At 43.6% G+C, this 14,480-nt stretch overlaps 1 protein-coding gene across 3 annotated transcripts in view; it reads left to right on the top strand.

Annotated features, from left to right (window-relative positions):
* LOC132379125 (uncharacterized) overlaps positions 1-14,480 on the top strand; it is a 35,597-nt gene that overhangs the window by 12,279 nt on the left and 8,838 nt on the right. Inside the window, exons 2-4 of one of the 3 annotated variants that reach the window (XR_009507304.1) lie at positions 973-1,048; positions 6,714-7,419; positions 11,720-13,508. The exons of 1 other annotated variant lie outside the window; for it this stretch is intronic. The gene's annotated coding sequence lies outside the window, so the exon portion shown is untranslated. Of the gene's footprint in view, positions 1-972; positions 1,049-6,713; positions 7,420-11,719; positions 13,509-14,480 lie in introns of those variants that run through there. One more of the 3 variants, XM_059946735.1, reaches the window with a different exon arrangement.

The raw sequence follows: 14,480 nt of genomic DNA, 5'->3' as shown, positions 1-14,480 counted from the left end.
TGACCGTGTGTTACATGCACCTTCCACTCTCTGTGCAAAGGAACCTTTCCCTGACCACCGCCCACCCCCTCACATATTTTCCTCCACACATCGTGAAATTATGCCACCTCATATTAACCACTTACACCCTGGGAAAAGTCTGGCTGTCCACCCTATGCTTCGTATCATCTTGTACACCTCTATTGAGTCACCTCTAATCCTCTTCTCCAAAGAGGTAAGCCCTGGCTTGCTCAACCTTTCCTCATCAGGCGTGCTCTCTAACCCAGGCGGCAACCTGGTAAATCTCCGCTGCAGCCTGCGTCCTTCCATTAATAAGGCGACCAGAACTGAACACAATACTGTCTAGTGTGCTCTAACCAGAGATTTCTTTTTTAATATTTTTATTGATTGCTTGCATAGATGCATACAAAATACATTATGATATTATGAAAACAGAAACAAAGTTGAAATGCTCCATATCTGTGTATAGTAAACTAAATGCAATATTGAAAAGGTATATTTTATTCTAATCTAAAACAAAATCAAAACCCCACAACAAAAAGAAAAAGAGAAGAAAAAAGCTGTTTGGTTAAAAGAAAAAAAAATCCTAGATATATAGTTGTAAGTTCAAACATGTAATAGGCATCATCATTGCTGAACGAGTCAAAGATTGTGAAAGCAGTTTCGAATAGGTCTGAGGGTTTTAAAGAACTGCAATATAAAATGGAGACATCAAAGCCGTTCTGCACTAAAACAGTTTGCTGACATCTGCTCCTATATCTTATGGTCTTATTTCCTAATTTGTTCATTCTACGGAGTCCCGTAGGCGGTCAATAGGGAGGACTTCATCAATCTATTGTCCGGCAACTCCTGCAGCCGAAGAGGCCACCATGTGTAACGATCTTCGTGCCAGTAGATCCTGACCTCCGAGGCCGAGAGAGTGGGACTGTCTCTGTGTTAAGGCTTTTTCACGATAATATCTTTCACCCACAGGTCCTTGTGTTGTGCATCTTCGTCTTCTTTCTCTCTTCAAAAGTCCTCCGGCGATGGGAGAGCAGTGAACCAACAGGTGGAGATTACCATTGAGTTGCAGTTGCAAACCTGCATGTAGGCGGCCCTTGGACAGATGGTCATTCTCCTCTGAACCCAGGGCAGTAGGGGAGTCCGGCAGCATCCAGGGTGACTGGGCAGCCCTTTTAATCAGACGTCATATGCGTGCCCACAGACGTTGACTGCGCAACACATTTGTCTTCCTCGGACTTTGAGAGACTACTAGTAACTAATTATAGAGTGGACAGAAACAGGCCATTTGACCAACTGAACAGTGTTGAGTACTAAACCCAAACTGTTTCTCATTCTATGTTAATCCACTTTACTCTCCCCATGTTTCCCACCCACTCTCCTTTTCCTTGCTACTCAGAGAGGGAAAAGAATAAAAAGACAGACCTTCATCACTTTCATACAAACAATACTGTTGTGGCTCTTTTAGATTTGATTTTAAAATTCTCTTACCAGTTTTTAAAGCTCCCTGTGGTCTGAGACCGGAGTACATCGCAGAATCATTTTCACTTCAAAATCCTGCTCGAGCTCTCAAGTCCTCTTAAATTTAAACAATCTCCCTCATAAGATATTTGGCAGCTCAGCTTTTTTGAACTATGCCCCTAAACTGTGGAATTCAATACCTAAAACTATAGGGGATTCAGACTGAGTTAACACTTTCGAACGCCAGCTTAAACCGATTTCTCTAACCTTGCCTTTAATTAACATCCTTTTGTCTTTTATTTTCATGTTTGCTCTTTATCCCATTGTAAAGCACTCTGAATTATATCACCTGTATGAAAAGTGCTCTGTAAATAAGTTATTATTAATTATTAGTAATAAATATTACATGTTGGATAACAAAGCTGAGGCAGCACCTATGGAACAGAAACAGAACTAGTATTTTATCAGTAATATTACCTGTAAGAAAGCAAGAGAGAGTCGGGGAAGGTGGAAAGAACGAGATTCGCTGTCTGAATAGGTTAGGGTTTTTGAATAGCTGTAGCAGAATGAGGGGGGATTTAATAGAGACGTACAAAATTATGAAGGGTATAGATGGGATAAATGCAAGCAGGCTTTTTTCACTGCAGTTGGATGACACTAGAACTGGAGGTCATAGGTTAAGGTGAAAGGTGAAATGTTTAAAGGAAACCTGAGGGGGTATCTATTTCACTCAGTGGGTGGTGAGAGTATGAATGGTGCCAGTGGAAGTGGTGGATGCAGGTTCGGTTAGAAGTCCGTAGCCCTCCTATCCTGGTTCCGTTAGAAGTCCGTACCCCTCCTATCCTGGTTCGGTTAGAAGTCCGTACCCCTCCTATCCAGGTTCGGTTAGAAGTCCATACCCCTCCTATCCAGGTTCGATTAGAAGTCCGTACCCCTCCTATCCAGGTTCGATTAGAAGTCCGTACCCCTCCTATCCAGGTTCGGTTAGAAGTCCGTACCCCTCCTATCCAGGTTCGGTTAGAAGTCCGTACCCCTCCTATCCAGGTTCGGTTAGAAGTCCATTCCCCTCCTATCCAGGTTCGGTTAGAAGTCCATACCCCTCCTATCCAGGTTCGGTTAGAAGTCCATACCCCTCCTATCCAGGTTCGGTTAGAAGTCCATACCCCTCCTATCCAGGTTCGGTTAGAAGTCCATACCCCTCCTATCCAGGTTCGATTAGAAGTCCGTACCCCTCCTATCCAGGTTCGATTAGAAGTCCATACCCCTCCTATCCAGGTTCGGTTAGAAGTCCATACCCCTCCTATCCAGGTTCGATTAGAAGTCCATACCCCTCCTATCCAGGTTCCGTTAGAAGTCCGTACCCCTCCTATCCAGGTTCGGTTAGAAGTCCGTACCCCTCCTATCCAGGTTCAGTTAGAAGTCCATACCCCTCCTATCCAGGTTCGGTTAGAAGTCTGTACCCCTCCTATCCTGGTTCCGTTAGAAGTCCGTACCCCTCCTATCCAGGTTCGGTTAGAAGTCCATACCCCTCCTATCCTGGTTCAGTTAGAAGTCCATTCCCCTCCTATCCAGGTTCCGTTAGAAGTCCATACCCCTCCTATCCAGGTTCCGTTAGAAGTCCGTACCCCTCCTATCCAGGTTCCGTTAGAAGTCCATACCCCTCCTATCCAGGTTCCGTTAGAAGTCCGTACCCCTCCTATCCAGGTTCGATTAGAAGTCCGTACCCCTCCTATCCATGTTCGGTTAGAAGTCCGTACCCCTCCTATCCTGGTTCCGTTAGAAGTCCGTACCCCTCCTATCCAGGTTCCGTTAGAAGTCCGTACCCCTCCTATCCAGGTTCGGTTAGAAGTCCGTACCCCTCCTATCCTGGTTCCGTTAGAAGTCCGTACCCCTCCTATCCTGGTTCCGTTAGAAGTCCATTCCCCTCCTATCCAGGTTCCGTTAGAAGTCCATTCCCCTCCTATCCAGGTTCAGTTAGAAGTCCGTACCCCTCCTATCCAGGTTCGGTTAGAAGTCCGTACCCCTCCTATCCTGGTTCCGTTAGAAGTCCGTACCCCTCCTATCCAGGTTCCATTAGAAGTCCATACCCCTCCTATCCAGGTTCGGTTAGAAGTCCGTACCCCTCCTATCCTGGTTCCGTTAGAAGTCCGTACCCCTCCTATCCAGGTTCCGTTAGAAGTCCATTCCCCTCCTATCCAGGTTCGGTTAGAAGTCCATTCCCCTCCTATCCAGGTTCGGTTAGAAGTCCATTCTCCTCCTATCCAGGTTCGGTTAGAAGTCCGTATCCCTCCTATCCAGGTTCGGTTAGAAGTCCGTATCCCTCCTATCCAGGTTCCATTAGAAGTCCGTACCCCTCCTATCCTGGTTCGGTTAGAAGTCCGTACCCCTCCTATCCAGGTTCGGTTAGAAGTCCGTACCCCTCCTATCCAGGTTCCGTTAGAAGTCCGTACCCCTCCTATCCAGGTTTGGTTAGAAGTCCGTACCCCTCCTATCCATGTTCGGTTAGAAGTCCATACCCCTCCTATCCAGGTTCCGTTAGAAGTCCGTACCCCTCCTATCCAGGTTCCGTTAGAAGTCCATTCCCCTCCTATCCATGTTCGGTTAGAAGTCCGTACCCCTCCTATCCATGTTCGGTTAGAAGTCCGTACCCCTCCTATCCATGTTCGGTTAGAAGTCCGTACCCCTCCTATCCAGGTTCCGTTAGAAGTCCATTCCCCTCCTATCCATGTTCGGTTAGAAGTCCGTACCCCTCCTATCCATGTTCGGTTAGAAGTCCGTACCCCTCCTATCCAGGTTCCATTAGAAGTCCATTCCCCTCCTATCCATGTTCGGTTAGAAGTCCGTACCCCTCCTATCCATGTTCGGTTAGAAGTCCATACCCCTGCTATCCAGGTTCCATTAGAAGTCCATACCTCTCCTATCCAGGTTCCATTAGAAGTCATACCCCTCCTATCCAGGTTCCGTTAGAAGTCCATACCCCTCCTATCCTGGTTCGGTTAGAAGTCCATACCCCTCCTATCCAGGTTCCGTTAGAAGTCCATACCCCTCCTATCCTGGTTCGGTTAGAAGTCCGTACCCCTCCTATCCAGGTTCGGTTAGAAGTCCATTCCCCTCCTATCCAGGTTCCGTTAGAAGTCCATACCCCTCCTATCCATGTTCGGTTAGAAGTCCATTCCCCTCCTATCCATGTTCGGTCAGAAGTCCATACCCCTCCTATCCAGGTACCGTTAGAAGTCCATACCCCTCCTCTCCATGTTCGGTTAGAAGTCCATTCCCCTCCTATCCATGTTCGGTTAGAAGTCCGTACCCCTCCTATCCAGGTTCGGTTAGAAGTCCATACCCCTCCTATCCATGTTCGGTTAGAAGTTCATACCCCTCCTATCCAGGTTCCGTTAGAAGTCCGTACCCCTCCTATCCAGGTTCGGTTAGAAGTCCGTACCCCCCCTATCCATGTTCGGTTAGAAGTTCATACCCCTCCTATCCAGGTTCCGTTAGAAGTCCGTACCCCTCCTATCCAGGTTCTGTTAGAAGTCCATTCCCCTCCTATCCAGGTTCAGTTAGAAGTCCGTACCCCTCCTATCCAGGTTCCGTTAGAAGTCCATTCCCCTCCTATCCTGGTTCCGTTAGAAGTCCGTACCCCTCCTATCCATGTTCGGTTAGAAGTCCGTACCCCTCCTATCCATGTTCGGTTAGAAGTCCATACCCCTCCTATCCAGGTTCCGTTAGAAGTCCATTCCCCTCCTATCCATGTTCGGTTAGAAGTCCGTACCCCTCCTATCCATGTTCGGTTAGAAGTCCGTACCCCTCCTATCCAGGTTCCATTAGAAGTCCATTCCCCTCCTATCCATGTTCGGTTAGAAGTCCGTACCCCTCCTATCCAGGTTCCGTTAGAAGTCCATACCCCTCCTATCCAGGTTCCGTTAGAAGTCCATACCCCTCCTATCCAGGTTCCGTTAGAAGTCCATACCCCTCCTATCCTGGTTCGGTTAGAAGTCCGTACCCCTCCTATCCAGGTTCGGTTAGAAGTCCATTCCCCTCCTATCCAGGTTCCGTTAGAAGTCCATACCCCTCCTATCCATGTTCGGTTAGAAGTCCATTCCCCTCCTATCCATGTTCGGTTAGAAGTCCATACCCCTCCTATCCAGGTACCGTTAGAAGTCCATACCCCTCCTCTCCATGTTCGGTTAGAAGTCCATTCCCCTCCTATCCATGTTCGGTTAGAAGTCCATTCCCCTCCTATCCATGTTCAGTTAGAAGTCCATACCCCTCCTATCCAGGTTCGGTTAGAAGTCCATACCCCTCCTATCCAGGTTCGGTTAGAAGTCCGTACCCCTCCTATCCAGGTTCGGTTAGAAGTCCGTACCCCTCCTATCCAGGTTCGGTTAGAAGTCCATTCCCCTCCTATCCAGGTTCGGTTAGAAGTCTGTACCCCTCCTATCCTGGTTCGGTTAGAAGTCCATACCCCTCCTATCCAGGTTCGGTTAGAAGTCCGTACCCCTCCTATCCTGGTTCGGTTAGAAGTCCGTACCCCTCCTATCCAGGTTCGGTTAGAAGTCCATTCCCCTCCTATCCAGGTACCGTTAGAAGTTCGTACCCCTCCTATCCAGGTACCGTTAGAAGTCCGTACCCCTCCTATCCAGGTTCCGTTAGAAGTCCGTACCCCTCCTATCCAGGTTCCGTTAGAAGTCCGTACCCCTCCTATCCAGGTTCCGTTAGAAGTCCGTACCCCTCCTATCCAGGTTCCGTTAGAAGTCCGTACCCCTCCTATCCAGGTTCGGTTAGAAGTCCATACCCCTCCTATCCAGGTACCGTTAGAAGTCCGTACCCCTCCTATCCAGGTTCGGTTAGAAGTCCGTACCCCTCCTATCCAGGTTCCGTTAGAAGTCCATTCCCCTCCTATCCAGGTTCGGTTAGAAGTCCGTACCCCTCCTATCCAGGTTCGGTTAGAAGTCCGTACCCCTCCTATCCAGGTTCGGTTAGAAGTCCGTACCCCTCCTATCCAGGTTCCGTTAGAAGTCCGTACCCCTCCTATCCAGGTACCTATGTAAATTTCACTTGACTGTTGCAATTGAACCCGCTTCCACCACTTCTGCTGGCAGCTCGTTCCACACTCTCACCACTCTTTAGGTGAAGAAGTACCCCCCTCAGGGGAATGTAGCCAGAATAAGTAAGTGTGGGGAGGGCAACGAGTATATAGCTGGCAGGTGATGGGTTCCTGACCTGAAACATTGACTGTATATTCCCCTCTATAGAGGCTGCCTGACCTGTTGAGTTCCTCCAGCATTTCTTGTGTTGCTCCGAGTCTGCCTATCCTACTGGGAAACTGCCCCAACACTGGTGATGGAGGGAATAGCCCGAGGAGTTTGGGAAGCCAATAAAACTCAATGCATCAGATCACGTGCAAACTCCAGATTATTACCACCTCCTGCCGCTCTTATTTACGGGATCAGCACATTCCAAGATTATGCCTCAAGAAGGCAGCATCCATCATTACAGACTCTCACCACCCAGGACGTGCCCCCTTCTCATTGCTACCATCAGAGAGGCGATACAGGAGCCTGAAGACACACACTCAGCGATTCAGGAACAGCTTCTCCCCCTCTGCCATCAGGGAGGAGGTACAGGAGCCTGAAGACACACACTCAGCGATTCAGGAACAGCTCCTTCCCCTCTGCCATCAGGGAGGAGGTACAGGAGCCTGAAGACACACACTCAGCGATTCAGGAACAGCTCCTTCCCCTCTGCCATCAGGGAGGAGGTACAGGAGCCTGAAGACACACACTCAGCGATTCAGGAACAGCTTCTCCCCCTCTGCCATCAGGGAGGAGGTACAGGAGCCTGAAGACACACACTCAATGATTTAGGAACAGCTTTTGCCCCTGTGCCAGCAGATTTCTGAATGGACAATGAACCCATGAACACTACCTGATGAAATGAAAAGGGGGCAAGTCCTGGATGGTGAGAATCCTTAATCATTTTGCTCTCTTTTTGCATTTTTTTTTGTTGTGTATAAATGAATAAATAAATAAATAGATAGATAGATAGATATATTCTTATTGTAATCTATGGTAATTTTTATGCACTGAACTGTTGCCAAAAAACAACAAATTTCACGACATAGCACAGTGATAATTAACCTGATTCTGATTCAAGAGTTTCCACCTTGAACACCACTGTGAAGAAACAAAGAGTCAAAGACTCTTTAGCTGGGGTTCAGTTCTTTGGCGTCCCTGACCGAAGACTGTCAATACACAAATTGAGGCACCCTATCCCAGAATATAGCTGTCAGACTGGGACAGTGGAACATGGGAAACAAACCCACTCTGATGATATGTTTATTTGTTCGTTATGTTTTGAGTCATATGACGTGGGCGATCATGGTCTTTCCATAACCATGATTGTTCTTGGCAAAGTTTTCCACAGAAATGGTTTGGTGTTGCCTTCTTGAATGTATTTGCTGACATGCCAAATCTCTTCAAACTCCTGATGAAGTATAGCTGCTGTCTTGCCTTCTTTATCACTACATCAATATGTTAGATCCTCAGAGATTTTGACACCCAGGAACTTGAAGCTGCTCACTCTCTCCACTTCTGATCCCTCTATGAGGATTGGTATGTGTTTCTTCGTCTCACCCTTCCTGAAGTCCACAATCGGCTCTTTCATCTTACTGACATTGAGTGCCAGGTTGTTGCTGTGACACCACTCCACTAGTTGGCATATCTCACTCCTGTACACCCTCTCATCGCCACCTGAGATTCTACCAACAATGGTTGTATCGTCAGCAAATTTATAGATGGTATTTGAGCTATGCCTAGCCACACAGTCAAGTGTTTACAGAGAGTAAAGCAGTGGGCCAAGCACACACCCTGTGTTGATTGTCAGTGAGGAAGATATCACCAATCCGCACAGACTGTGGTCTTCTGGTTAGGAAGTCAAGGATCCAATTGCAGAGGGAGGTACTTAATACTTAATTCACAGCCACACTTAATAATTTCTCTCTCCTTGATCCTTACCAGACTGTCTAGCCATCCCTTGAACATTTGTGAAGATTCTGCTCTTATTACCTTGAGGAAAAGTTATTTTGATCAATGACTCCTCGTACTAGATTCTCACACAGTTGCAAACATTCTGATTCACATTCAACTTTCATTCAATTCTCATTCAACATTTACCTTGCTCAGAAGCCTTAGGACCTTATATACCTCAGTTGAATTCCCTCTTGGTCTACAAAGCACCAACAACAGGCTCAGACTGTCCAATAATTACTCCTGGGACAACCTATCCATTCCTGGTGCAAGCCTAGTAAACCAGCTCTGAGGTAAGAAGATTAATATTGTTACTCTGTACTTCAGATATGATTTGATCAATGCCCTGTACAATAGATTCCCATTAACTGAGCCATTAGTTAATCAAGATGCTCTTTATTGATTACACTTCATCATTCAATGCTATCATCACCTTAAAGCTAATCAATAAGCTTCAGGACCTTGGCCTCAAAACCACCTTGTGCAATTTGATCTTCAATTTCCTCACTTGTGGATCCCATTCAGTTCAGATTGACAACATCTCCTCCATAATCTCCATCACCACAAGTGCACCAAAAAGTTACGTGCTTGCCCCCTGCTCTATTCTGACAACACCACTGTTGTGGGTCGAATCAAAGGTGGTGACGAATCAGTATATAGAAGGGAGATTGAAAAATTGGCTGAACGCTTCCATAATAAAAACTCTTACCCAATATCAACAAGACCAAGGAGCTGATTACTTACTACAGGAAAGGGAAACCAGAAGTCCATGAGCCAATCATCATCAGTGGAATAGAGGAGGAAAGGGTCAGCAACTTTAAATTCCTTAGTGTTATCATTTCAGAGGCAGAGGATCTGTCTTCGGCCCAGCATGTAAATGCCATTATGAAGAAAACACAGCAGCACCTCTACTTTCCTAGAAGTTTGGGAAGATTCGACTTGACATCTAAAATTTTTATAAACTTCTGTAAGTGTGCAGCAGAGAGTATTAGAAACATAGAAAACCTACAGCACAATACAGGCCCTTCAGCCCACAAAGTGGTGCTGAACATGTCCCTACCTTAGAATTTACTAGGGTTACCCACAGCCCTCTACTTTTCTAAGCTCCATGTATCTATCCAAAAGTCTCTTAAAAGACCCTATCGTATTCGCCTCCACCACCATTGCCGGCAGCCCATTCCACGCACTCGCCATTCTCTGCGTAAAAAAATTACCCCTGAAATCTCCTCTGTACCTACTCCCAAGCACCTTAAACCTGTGCCCTCTTGTGGCAGCCATTTCAGCCCTGGGAAAAAGCCTCTGACTATCCACACAATCAATGCCTCTCATCATCTTATACACTTCTATCAGGTCACCACTCATCCTCTGTCACTCCAGGGAGAAAAGGCCGAGTTCACTCAACCTATTCTCATAAGGCATGTTCTCCAATCCAAGCAACATCCTTGTAAATCTCCTTTGCACTCTCACTATGGTTTCCTGTAGTGAGGCGACCAGAACTGAGCACAGTACTCCAAGTGGGGTCTGACCAGGGTCCTATATAGCCACAACATTACCTCTCGGCTCCTAAATTCAATTCCATGATTGATGAAGGCCAATACACGATATGCCTTCTTAACCACAGAGTCAACCTGTGCAGCTGCTTTGAGCATCTTATGCACTCGGACCCAAGATCCCTCTGATCCTCCACACTGCCAAGAGTCTTACCATTAATACTATATTCTGCCATCATATTTGACCTACCAAATTGAACCACCTTACGTTTATCTGTGTTGAACTCCATCTGCCACTTCTCAGCCCAGTTTTGCATCCTATCAATGTCCTGCTGTAACCTCTGATAGCCCTCCACACTATCTTCAACATCCCGAACCTTTGTGTCATTAGCAAACTTACTGACCCATCCCTCCACTCCCTCATCCAGGTCATTTATAAAAATCATGAAGTGTAAGGGTCCCAGAACAGATCCCTAAGGCACGCCACTGGTCACTGGCCTCCATGCAGAATATGACCCGTCTACAACCACTCTTTGCCTTCTGTGGCAAGTCAGTTCTGGATCCACAAAGCAATGTCCCCTTGGATCCCATGCCTCCTTACTTTCTCAGTAAGTATTGTTCTTCATTTATGATCTGATCAATGCCAGACCGTGGATTCCGGTTAATTGGGTCTTCAGTTAATCAGGGCAGCTGCTTATTTGGGACAACTCTTAAATAACAAAAACTCAATGAGAAAATAGCTGGGATTTTTAAAACAGTGGCTTTGGATCACCTGGACAAGACAAATACTAACGTCAGCATACTGTTTGTTGACTATTACTCAGCATTTAACACCATCATTCCTACAATTCTGATTGAAAAGCTCCAGAATCTGGGCCTCTGTGCCTCTCTCTACAAATGGATCCTTGATTTTGTGACTGGAAGATTACAATCTGTGTGGATCGTAGTTGCATGGTCGTGTAGTCATTAGCACAATGCTTTACAGTACAGGCAACACAAGTTCAATTCCCGCTGCTGCCAGTAAGGAGTTTGCATACTCTCCCTGTGACTGTGTGTGTTTCCTCCGGGTGCTCTGGTTTCCTCCTACAATCCAAGGACATACAATTTAGTAGGTTAATTGGTCATTGTAAATTGTTCCATAATTAGGCTAGCATTCAATTGGCTCGAAGGGCCAGAATGGCCTATTCATGCTGTATGTCAATATAATAAAATAAAACATTATAAACATTTCCACCTCGCTGAACAATCAAGAATGTGTGGTTAGCCCTCCGCTCTACTCTGTCTACACCCATGACTGTGTGGCTAGGCACAGCTCAAAAGCAATCTATAATCTATAAATTTGCTGACGATACAACTATTGTTGGCAGAATTTCAAATGGTGACAAGAGGGCGTATGGGAGTGAGATTAATCAATGAGTTGAGTAGTGTCACAGCAACAACCTTGCACTAACATCAGTAAGACCAAAGAGCTGATTGTGGACTTCAGAAAGGGTAAGATGAGGGAGTGTGAACCAATCCTCATGTTGGAATCAGAAGTGGAAGGAGTTCGATTTCATTATGTGCATGTTAAAGAGCACCTTATTCGTTTGGCCCGTTGTTTAGGGATGGTTAAATTGCGAGAATTCCAATTCCAGCTTGTAGAGGATTCTAGCCCAGAAGTGATGAAGGCGTGTCTCGCTTTTAAACATTTGATGTCTGAATGTTACGAGAAAAACCTAAAACCAATGCTTTTATATCCTGCAGAACTTAGAATCTCGCCTTTGAATGCACCACGACGTGTTTTTCTCTCCACATCTGATGCTCGAAGCTTTCTGGATGAAAATTATCCTACTGCTTCGGATTCTTGTTTCTAATGAATGTATGGTTTTGATTGTTACAAGATAATTTTTGTTTCCAAAACCAGATTTTGTTTCTGGTTAATGGTGTAGGTTTATTTTACATTTTATATTCCTATTAAAGCTTTTCTTTATTGACGTACTAATCTTTTTAATTTACTTACTTTAACCATTGTATTTTATTTTTTGGTCTTTATTATTAATCCTTTGAAGGTGAATTTTTTTTAATGTTTTGATATATATCTTTTTTTCATTTTTTGTGTGACTAAGATGGCGGTTTCTTTTCTAAAATACTTCTTGCTTTTTTTTGATTTTGTCATTTTTTTTGTCTTCTTCTTCTTCCTGTAATGCCTTTCTTATCACATCCTAACTTTTATTTGTTTATGTTTTAACCCAATTTATAAGTTACCAATTTATAAGTTATCATACTCTTTTTGTTTTCTTTTTACTGGCAATTATATTAAGAAGTCTGTTTTAGCATAGTGTTAATTACTTTTTAGGATTTTGGGTGGATTTTTTTTCTCCTTTATATATTTGGAGTCGCCTTCTGGAGACGTGGGGGTAGATGTGGTGTCACGCTTTTTTTTCCTGGCCTCCTTTAGGCTCAGGAGGATCTCTGTTTTGTGGTTGGTGGGTGGGGGGTTCCTTTCTAATTCTATTGGCCTTTTAATTAGTTTTTCTAGTTTTTTCATTTGGGCTGATTTCAAACTACTAAAATGTCCGCTGTGTCGTCATTTCTGGGTCCTCCACTTATTTTTGTTCCTCTTCCGGGTTCATGAGTTCAGACTTTGGTTAACTCTTTATATACCAAAGGGTTGATTTTAGAAATATGGCTCAGGCCATTAATTTTGTCTCTTGGAATACTAATGGCTTAAACCATCTGATTAAATGGAAAAAGATTTTTAAAGTATTCCAATGACTGAAAGCGCATATTATTTTTGCACGAGAAACTCATGTGAGGAAAGAGGACAATCAATGTTTTTTTGGGTTTTGAAGGGGTCAACAGTACCATTCCAATTCAAATGCCAAAGTAAAAGGAGCTTCAATTTTTATTGAATCCTCTATTACATTTGTTCAACACGATATTATTTCAGACCCGAATGGTAGATTTTTGTTAATTACTGGATTACTTTTTAATAAGAAGGTTGCTATGGTTAATGTTTGTGCTTGAAATGAGGATTATCCTGATTTCTTTAAGTCTTTATTTACTTCTCTACCTAATCTAAATGAATATATGTTAATAATGGGTGGTGACTTCAATTGTTGATTAAATCCTTTGCTGGATAGATCTATACCTATTCAAACTTTACCAAATAAGTCGGCTACTTATATCAATTCTTTTTTGACTGATACTGGAGTTTTTGATATTTGGAGATTTCTACATCCTAAGGACAAAGAGTTTTCATTTTTCTCACATGTCTATCATTCTTACTTGAGAATTGACTACTTTTTCATTGACTCTCATTTTATTCTATCTCTAATTGGTTGTTATTATGATGTTATAGCCATCTCTGATCATGCTCCAATGAAACTTTCTATTAAATTAATGGACACAGCTCCTAGCCCTAAGCAATGGCGATTTAATTCTACCTTACTACAAGATCTGGATTTCATTAAATTTATAAAGGAACAGATTGATTTTTTCTTTTCAACCAACTCCATGAATGAAATCTCCTGTGGAACACTTTGGGACACTTTTAAAGCATATATACGTGGACAGATTATCTCCTTTTCTGTTGGTTTGAGAAAACGTACTAAGAAGGAAACTCTTTCATTGGTTGATAAGATTAAAGAGATTGACAAGAAATATTCGATTGCTCCTAGTAAGGAGCTTTACAAACAAAGAGTTGATCTTCAAATGGAACACAGTTTATTACTTACATCTTCGATTGAAAATCAATTAATGAAAACTAGAAGTGATTTTTATATACATAGTGATAAATCGGGTAAACTGTTAGCTAACCAATTGAAGAATGCTTCGGTTAAACGTCAAATTATTAAGATTCGTCAACAGAATGGTGAACTGACAGTTAATCAGGATGAGATAAGCAAATCTTTTTAAGATTTTTATACCTCCCTGTATTATTCTGAATTTCCTCATGATCATAATACTATGCATGATTTTTTAGGGAAATTGAATTTTCCAAAATTATCCTCAGAAGAACTTTTAATATTAGAAACTCCTATTACAGATGCAGAAATTAAAGGTGTTATTTCCTCCATGAGTTCCGGAAAAGCACCAGGTCCGGATGGGTATACAGTGGAATTTTTAAAGTTTTTTTCCTCTACTCTTTCTCCTTGGTTATGCAGGGTTTTTGAAGAAGCAATTAGACTAGGTAAACTACCACAATCTTTTTATAGAGCTTCCATTTCTTTAATATTGAAAAAAGATAAAGACCCTACTGACTGTGCATTCTATAGACCAATATCTCTATTGAATGTAGATTCCAAGATCTTTTCCAAGTTATTGGTGACCAGGCTGGAGAAGATATTACCTCAAATTATCTCGGAGGATCAAACTGGTTTTATTAAAAATAGCTATTCTTTTTTCAATATTAGGAGATTATTGAATATTGTTTAAGATCTAAACGGGACATAATATCATAAAGCCATTGAGCATGTGTGGGTGGGGCAACATCTCTCCATCTAAGAAGAATTAGACGTCTAGC

Source organism: Hypanus sabinus, chromosome 21 (assembly GCF_030144855.1).
Source record: "Hypanus sabinus isolate sHypSab1 chromosome 21, sHypSab1.hap1, whole genome shotgun sequence".
Classification (NCBI taxonomy): Eukaryota; Metazoa; Chordata; class Chondrichthyes; order Myliobatiformes; family Dasyatidae; genus Hypanus; species Hypanus sabinus.
This window is presented reverse-complemented; position numbering and strand designations above follow the sequence as displayed.